Source organism: Mya arenaria, chromosome 14, assembly GCF_026914265.1.
Source record: "Mya arenaria isolate MELC-2E11 chromosome 14, ASM2691426v1".
Taxonomy (NCBI): domain Eukaryota; kingdom Metazoa; phylum Mollusca; class Bivalvia; order Myida; family Myidae; genus Mya; species Mya arenaria.
Genome location: NC_069135.1, coordinates 12,440,641 through 12,449,360, shown reverse-complemented (window position 1 = coordinate 12,449,360; position 8,720 = coordinate 12,440,641). Strand labels below are relative to the sequence as shown.

Below are 8,720 nucleotides of genomic sequence, written 5' to 3'. Positions count from 1 at the left end.
TTGTCTGTTACTGGATGTGAGTGATGTTTCTGCTGCTCTTGTCTGTTACTTGATGTGAGTGATGTTTTCTGCTGCTCTTGTTTGTTACTTGATGTGAGTGATGTTTTCTGCTGCTCTTGTCTGTTACTGATGTGAGTGATGTTTTCTGCTGCTCTTGTCTGTTACTTGATGTGAGTGATGTTGTTTACTGCTCTTGTCTGTTACTTGATGTGAGTGATGTTTTCTGCTGCTCTTGTCTGTTACTTGATGTGAGTGATGTTTTCTGCTGCTCTTGTCTCTCACCTGATGTGAATGATGTTTTCTTCTGCTCTTGTCTCTCACTTGACATGAATGATGTTTTCTACTGCTCTTGTCTGTCACTTGATGTGAATGATGTTTGTGCTGCTCTTGTCTGTTACTTGATGTGAGTGATGTTTTCCCCTGCTATTGCCTGTAACTACGATGACCATATGAATTATATAAAATTGACTCTTTTTTATTATATGTACTTGTCTTGTTCTTGTTGTGTTTTTATTTAAAGTTTCTGATACCACAATGAGAGTCCGTGTGATACAAACCGACTGCGAGTATGCATGCTGTCTTTCAAATCAATGTGTTCTCTTGTGCGGTTTCTTTCAATGCTCCATCCATGGTTTCCGTATCCGTGACACGTATACACCCGAGGCAGTTTCATCGGTATAAAAGATGTAGAATAATAAACATAAAACGTTGATTAGAACACAATAAAATGACTGCCAATCAACGAAAGGCCTGTCCCTGTATATACTGTTCTTATTTTTTACAGGCTCCTTCAAAGTTCAGCTACTGGATTCTCCCCTCATGCTGTCCACAAACACAACCGACACTGTTGGCAAGGTTTTGTTCGTGGACGAAAGTGCGCAGAAAATTGTCGAGACCATCAGTATTGCAACTATTGCCCCGGTAGGTTTCTAATGATCCAATTTGATGGGCAATTTGGCCAGATATAGTTAAAGGTTTGCTTGCCAACGGCATTCAGACGTGTAGATATCACTATTCCGTACCCCTAAACGTGGTTTCTGTTGCAGAAAGATACCGGTACACTGGTTGTCCTTATTGGCATCTCGGTTCCAGTGGAGCAAGTGCCCGCAAGTCTTGATGGCTGGGAAGTGCAATGGAGTATTGACAACGACGAATACCACATCTTGACAAACCCGGTGAATACTAAATATGTTGTTTACCAATTTAATATCCCTAAACAATTTGACATGCCCGTTAGTCAAAACAGCATCACTTTAAGGTGTTGTATTCAGTGCATTGTGTATATTAAAATATTCAGGACTATCTGCTGAACAAAATGTGTGTGCGTATCATAATCTTGCTTTGTTATGTCCATGTCCAATTATTAGCTGATGAAACGTTATACGGTATGCTGTATTGTAGGCTGATGTAACGTAACATGGTATGCTGTATTGTAGGCTGATGTAACGTAACATGGTATGCTGTATTGTAGGCTGATGTAACGTAACATGGTATGCTGTATTGTAGGCTGATGTAACGTAACATGGTATGCTGTATTGTAGGCTGATGTAACGTAACATGGTATGCTGTATTGTAGGCTGATGTAACGTAACATGGTATGCTGTATTGTAGGCTGATGTAACGTAACATGGTATGCTGTATTGTAGGCTGATGTAACGTAACATGGTATGCTGTAGTGTAGGCTGATGTAACGTAACATGGTATGCTGTAGTGTAGGCTGATGTAACGTAACATGGTATGCTGTATTATGGACTGATGTAACGTAATACAGTATGCTGTAGTGTAGGCTGATGTAACGTAACATGGTATGCTGTAGTGTAGGCTGATGTAACGTAACATGGTATGCTGTATTATGGGCTGATGTAACGTAACATGGTATGCTGTATTGTAGGCTGATGTAACGTAACATGGTATGCTGTAGTGTAGGCTGATGTAACGTAATACAGTATGCTGTATTATGGACTGATGTAACGTAATACAGTATGCTGTATTATGGACTGATGTAACGTAATACAGTATGTTGTATTATGGGCTGATGTAACGTAATACAGTATGTTGTATTATGGACTGATGTAACGTAATACAGTAGGTTGTATTATGGGCTGATGTAACGTAATACAGTATGCTGTATTATGGGCTGATGTAACGTAATACAGTATGTTGTATTATGGACTGATTTAACGTAATACAGTATGTTGTATTATGGACTGATGAAACGTTATACGGTATGCTGTATTATGGGCTGATGTAACGTAATACAGTATGTTGTATTATGGACTGATTTAACGTAATACAGTATGTTGTATTATGGACTGATGTAACGTAATACAGTATGTTGTATTATGGGCTGATGTAACGTAATACAGTATGTTGTATTATGGACTGATGTAACGTAATACAGTATGTTGTATTATGGGCTGATGTAACGTAATACAGTATGCTGTATTATAGACTGATGTAACGTAATACAGTATGTTGTATTGTAGACTGATGTAACGTAATACAGTATGCTGTATTGTAGGCTGATGTAACGTAATACGGTATGCTGTATTGTAGGCTGATGTAACGTAATACGGTATGCTGTATTAAAGGCTGATGTAACGTAATACGGTATGCTGTATTATGGGCTGATGTAACGTAATACGGTATGCTGTATTATGGGCTGATGTAACGTAATACGGTTTGGTGTATTGTAGGCTGATGTAACGTAATACGGTATGCTGTAGTGAAGGCTGATGTAACGTTATACGGTTTGGTGTATTGTAGGCTGATGTAACGTAATACGGTATGCTGTAGTGAAGGCTGATGTAACGTTATACGGTTTGGTGAATTGTAGGCTGATGTAACGTAATACGGTATGCTGTAGTGAAGGCTGATGTAACGTTATACGGTTTGATGTAGTGTAGGCTGATGTAACGTTATACGGTATGCTGTATTGTAGACTGATGTAACGCTATACGGTATGCTGTATCGTAGGCTGATGTAACGTTATACGGTATGCTGTAGTGAAGGCTGATATAACGGTATACGGTATGATGTAGTGTAGGCTGATGTAATGAAATACGGTATGCTGTATTAAAGGCTGATGTAACGTTATACGGTATGCTGTGTTGACGGTTGATGTAACGCTATACGGTATGCTGTAGTGTAGGCTGATGTGACGTTATACAATATACGGTATGCTGTATTGTAGGTCGATGTTACTAAGTCCACCTGGGACAATGACATAGTGACATTCCAGCTAAGGCGACCGCTAGTGGGGCGTTACTTCCGGCTGGCTGTCAAGGACGATAGCTGTCCGCCAGTTAACTATTTTCTCCAAACCGAATCAAGTAAGCAAATACATAAATACGATATAGAGAAAATAATTAGAACCTCTTTTGCAAAATCTTAATATTAAAAAACGTGGTGCAAGGGAAACGTTTGAGGCATTCAAATTGAAAGTATGTTCTAACCAATTTATAACGTGTTTTCAACAGGCGGAGGACCAAATCATGGTGTCATGTCTGTTGTAAACCCGTTATTCTTAAAGGGACTAGACACCAGATGATCCCAAATCATAAATCAGCAAATACAGTATTTCCTCAAAACAAGTATAGTACTATTAAAACGAACTAGTATGAGGCCGATAATACATAATTTTACGCTATTAAAATACTGTTTTGTCGCTGTCTCAGCTGATTTTACCTGTTTAAGGGTAGGGTATCATGGTTTCCTAGTTTATAGGATGTATATTTAGAATGTGAAAGTCACGTGATTAGTACAGATACATGTATCGGCGCTTTGTTTAATTTTACTGGCATTTACATGGAAGACAAACCCGGTAAGTTTTCGAATTGAAAAAGCAGGCAAAAACTGCTAGGTACATGTGTCGTATGCGATGTGAAACTTAAGTAAGTAAGATTTAATGCATTGAACACAACGGTGTCAATCTTATGTAAGTTTTTGACAATTTTCGCGACTTTATTGGCTGCAAATGAAAACGGTTAAAATTTGAAAACTGCTTTATAAATATACATCAATCAGTGCTTGAGTTCACAGCAGAAACGGACTGCCTGTTCTGCTATCTCGAGTGTAATAACTGTATGAATGGATTGTAGGATTTCACGCGGGAAACCAACCCCTTGTCTTAACATTTGACACCGACCCTGGTGTTTCATAAAGTACATTAACAGTATTCATAATATAATTTAAAAATAAAATGGCTATATAATGTTGTTAAATAACATTTGAGTTACAAGAACCAGTATAACATTATGTAAAACAAAATCTTAAAGTAACGCATATCAAAGTTGACATAAGACACATTTTCACAATACTTACTCACGTAAAAGCAATAATATCAATGGTAGGTTTACGATGATATTTTTATCAATTCTATCATCAGGGTTGTTTTCGTCATGGAAACGAAAACAAGCTACATATTTGTTTCATTCATCGCCCGTGGTTGCAGTAGTAATAAAGCATTAAAGGGCCGAGACAACAGAAAGTACCAACTCGGCAAATACAGCATTACATCAAACCAAGCGTAGACTTGTGAATGCGAGCTAGTGGGCGGCCGACAATAATATCACATGTTCAAAAGAATAAACGCAACAATCATGTCACTGCCTCAGTTGAATTTCCCCGTTTTAAATAGCGCACATTGGTTTCCCAGTGTAAAATAAGCGCGGAATGTTTTACCGAACACCTTACAAGTCATTTGGTTTTTGCACACACTTAACTGTCAAGAAACAGTTTAGAAACTTTAGAAAGCTGTCATTTTTAGCAGAGTTAACCTCTTTCATAAGTTTCCATGGAGCAGTTGCATCAACGATGTTGATCTGTCGGGCCCTATGGATACGTTGTCGCAGCAGTGTTTTCGCTTCCTTGTAATGCCCGTTCTTCCGGGAAGCTATAACGTGTTTATATTTAGCATATGAAAGTCACATGATGAGGAGTGATAGATTTACCGACGCTATCTTTAATCTTTTTCGATTAAACGTGGTTCACAACCCCAGTTAATTTTGAATTTGAAAAATGGGCTACACTGCAAAAGATGCATGTGTCGTCCACGATGTGATACATCAGCAAGAAGGATTAAATGCATTGTACACAAAAATACCATTACTTTTATTTAAATTGTCATAGTGAACATCTGGATATCAATATCGGAGAAAGAAAGAAAAAGAAAATAATTCACCAGATAGCACCATTTCAGATAGCAAATGGCCAAAATATTTGTTGAGACACCATATAAATCATAATTATGTTCGGTTATTGGGGACAATAGTCGTAAGTTGCGCCCAGGATGTGTCCCCTTTAACCGCCCCTGGTTGATGTCCCTGAGGTTTCCTCTTTACTTCAATTACTCATAATATGAACTCTGGGCAATAGTTCATATCATGTGTTGTTGTGTTTATGTTTTTTTTTCAGCATACGCGGCAGGTCTCTATTCATACGGGCCACAGCCAAAGCAGGACGAACTGTTTCAAAAGGTTGGCTACGTATTTGATGAACAGGAAAATACATGTATAACGCTGCCGACTCGCAAGTCCTTGGACACAATCAAGTACCTATGGCTAAGCATGAAAACCAAGTTCTTTGGTTTGAAGAACCAGAATTCACCGTTTCGTGTTACTCTGACTGGCGAAGGTTTCGTCTGCTCAAGCAAGATACCAGGGGACCAAGTTACGATGGTTAGGTCACTTAAATATCGATGATTAGAAGTACTGTTTAAGTATTACCTTAACTTAGCATAAGGTTTCGACCACATTTTATTATGTCACACACGTATCATGTCCAATATGATTGTAACGTCACGGTCACCCAGATAACATAGTCTTTTTCTTAAGGTGACTCACCCAAAATCTGAAAGCACGAGTATCTATGAAGGTCGTCGACGAAAATGCAAAGTCATCCCAGGAGGAGACCGGATTCAGGTGGAGAATGCTGGGAAGCGCGCGTGCACCTACGAGTGCGCATGCACAGACGTGTCCACGTGCTCAGAGTTCAACTTGATGATGTACCACAAGGCTTCTTTCGGGCCCACAGAGGGAGACTATCAACTCTGCGGCATCAGCGTTACTTTGCCCTAAAATGGCTTAATCACGGCATGTTGTACTAGGTCAGTCGATCTTGGCGTTTGTTTATGCGGGAGTGCATTGAACTACAAATACAATACAATCTGCAAAACAATATGTTTTCTTACAAAGTTATCCTAAAACACTCCCGAGAAACGATATTTGTCAAACATATCAATATGGATGGTGATGACATGATTTTATGTGTTAAAAAAATATTGAATGTGTTCATGTGCAATGTAAAAGAATAATTTGCTGAACCTTTTATAGACTATGAAACTGTTGTAGAAATCTTGACCGAATGTCTGAATGTTATATCAAAAACAGGAAAGTTGTAAAACACGACCCATACAGTACCCTTTTTGGATTGAATGTGGCTAGGATAAAGGATTTTGTTGTTGTTTTTGTTGTTGTTTATGTTGTTCTTGTGTATGTAGTGTTGTTGTTGTTGTTGTTGTTGTTGTTGTTAATTTGGTTCTTGTTGATAAAACGGATGATTAACCATTTATAACAATTATGGCAGTAAGAGTTTATTAAACATCTAGACATTGATATCAGTGTTTCTGCTGCAGCTGTTGCTTATTATATAGAAACTAAAGTAATGTTTAAATCAAGCCATAGGAAATAATGATGATAATGATTTCCCTGGAATTATTTTAATATGTTGTTATCAAAATGATCTGAGATCCCTTACTCAAATATTTAAACCTTTATTTATTGCTATACCTGCTAACCAAGGGACACAATTCTTGATTGTACTTTATAGCTTTGAATTGAAGTTATCCGTTAGTGATTTTTCGTCTATGTGTAGTATGGTATGGTGATTATAATTCACTTGACTGTTTGGTATGATTGAATAAAACTGAAAGCCTTTTGAGATCTTATTTAATTGAGCCCATCCCGCAAGATGTTGTAAGAACTGATTTTTCAATGTAACACGGACTGAATACGAGATTTTAATACACTGTGACAAGGGACAGAACCTAAGATATGTATATATATAGTTGTCTCTCTTTGTAGCTATTTATAGAAAAGCACTATAGCCATGTATAAGTTAAACCTTTTCATTCACTATATTACAAGTCCGGTGTGGTCTAGTGGTTAGGATTTCTGGTTTTCACCCAGACGGCCCGGGTGCGATTCCCGGCACCGGAACTTACTATTTTGCATTTTTAATCCTTATTGTTATCATTAATCTGTTTATTTTCCTAGTATGATTCAGGTAGGAACTGTTCCTTTCTATTTATTTTGAAAATGGATATACGGTCTAAATTGTATTGTCTTAGATCGTGCTAAAGCCTACCCAGTAGTTGGCGACATCTGTCTCGTACGTTACTAAATATGTATATGAACAACTACAGAAAGTCCAGTAGTCGAAAGTTTATACATAAACCCTGTTTAATGACACAGGGTCAACGCCAAAAAATATGACATAGAACACAAAAACAAACAATCACAAACCAGAAACATGGAACAACATCTCCAAACTTGATTAAAAAAAATATAGAGAGTTTGGTATAATTATTAAAATATATTGTCCTTTAAAAGTCTCAAAACCCTTTTTTTTCAGAAATAATACCTTAACAAAAACAGTGAGCTTAGTTTGGTCATTTGATAGGGGACTTAAACATGTTAGAGAAACTGAGGTATTGTGTCCATCATCTGTGTGACGAACATCACTGAGGTATGGTGTCCATCATCTGTGTGACGAACATCACTGAGGTATGGTGTCCATCATCTGTGTGACGAACATCAACACATATTGTATTCCGAATTGTTTCGCTGCTCGGCGTTAGAATGAAATTGATGTAAAATTGATGTGAAATACCTTACCTTTAATTTTGATATTATCCAAAAGGATGTTTCAATGTTAAAGTTTATTTTCTTTGTTAAAATCAATATCATTAAAGTTTGATAAGAAATTAACTTTTCCGTGCATTTGGCAGCCGCCTTAGAGTCGTCTTAGAATATCAATGACATTTTATATTTGTTAATGTTATACATACCAATTTCCTCCATTTAGATAACTTACGGCCTATTGTCTAGGATAGAGGGGCCGGGTCGCCTACCATCGAGAGTTCAACAAAATAGTATATCAGGAGTTCATGTTGAATATGAAGCTTGTGGTCAAAACTAGATCAAAGATTATACTTGCAATATTAAATACACATTTCTAATATATATATATCGACAAAGTTAGTATAACAACTTGAAAAAGCCGCGATCATCGATCAGATGGCCCAATGCACATAATTGTAAGAATATCGTACATTAAAAGCTGCACTCTCACACATTGGCCGACTTGACAACTTTCTTTATTTTTATTTTGTCGCAGAAACAGCTGTTTTTGGCATCAATGTTCAATTCAGTCATATAAGATAACTCACAATAGAACAAACCTCGATTGTTGGGAAACCGCCGATAATTTTATAAGTAGGGTTAGTAACGCTCTTAGCCATAAAGCACCATTTTTCGAACATAAATATTAAAAACTTCTATCTGATCTTCTATCAGCATTCTTATAACACCAGTTTTTAGATATTTACGCAAAATTTGACTTATTGCAAGACAAAAGAATAAAAAGTTGTTATAAAGGGTTAATCTGCGATGGCACAGTTTTAAACCTACTGACGGCCATCATACGCGTTTCGCCTGGGC

At 37.3% G+C, this 8,720-nt stretch overlaps 1 non-coding gene across 1 annotated transcript; it reads left to right on the top strand.

Moving 5' to 3' along the window:
- Nucleotides 1-7,145: 7,145 nt before the first annotated feature.
- Trnae-uuc (transfer RNA glutamic acid (anticodon UUC)) lies at nucleotides 7,146-7,217 on the top strand. Its single transcript has one exon. It is a non-coding gene; the product is annotated as a tRNA-Glu (tRNA).
- Nucleotides 7,218-8,720: the final 1,503 nt, after the last annotated feature.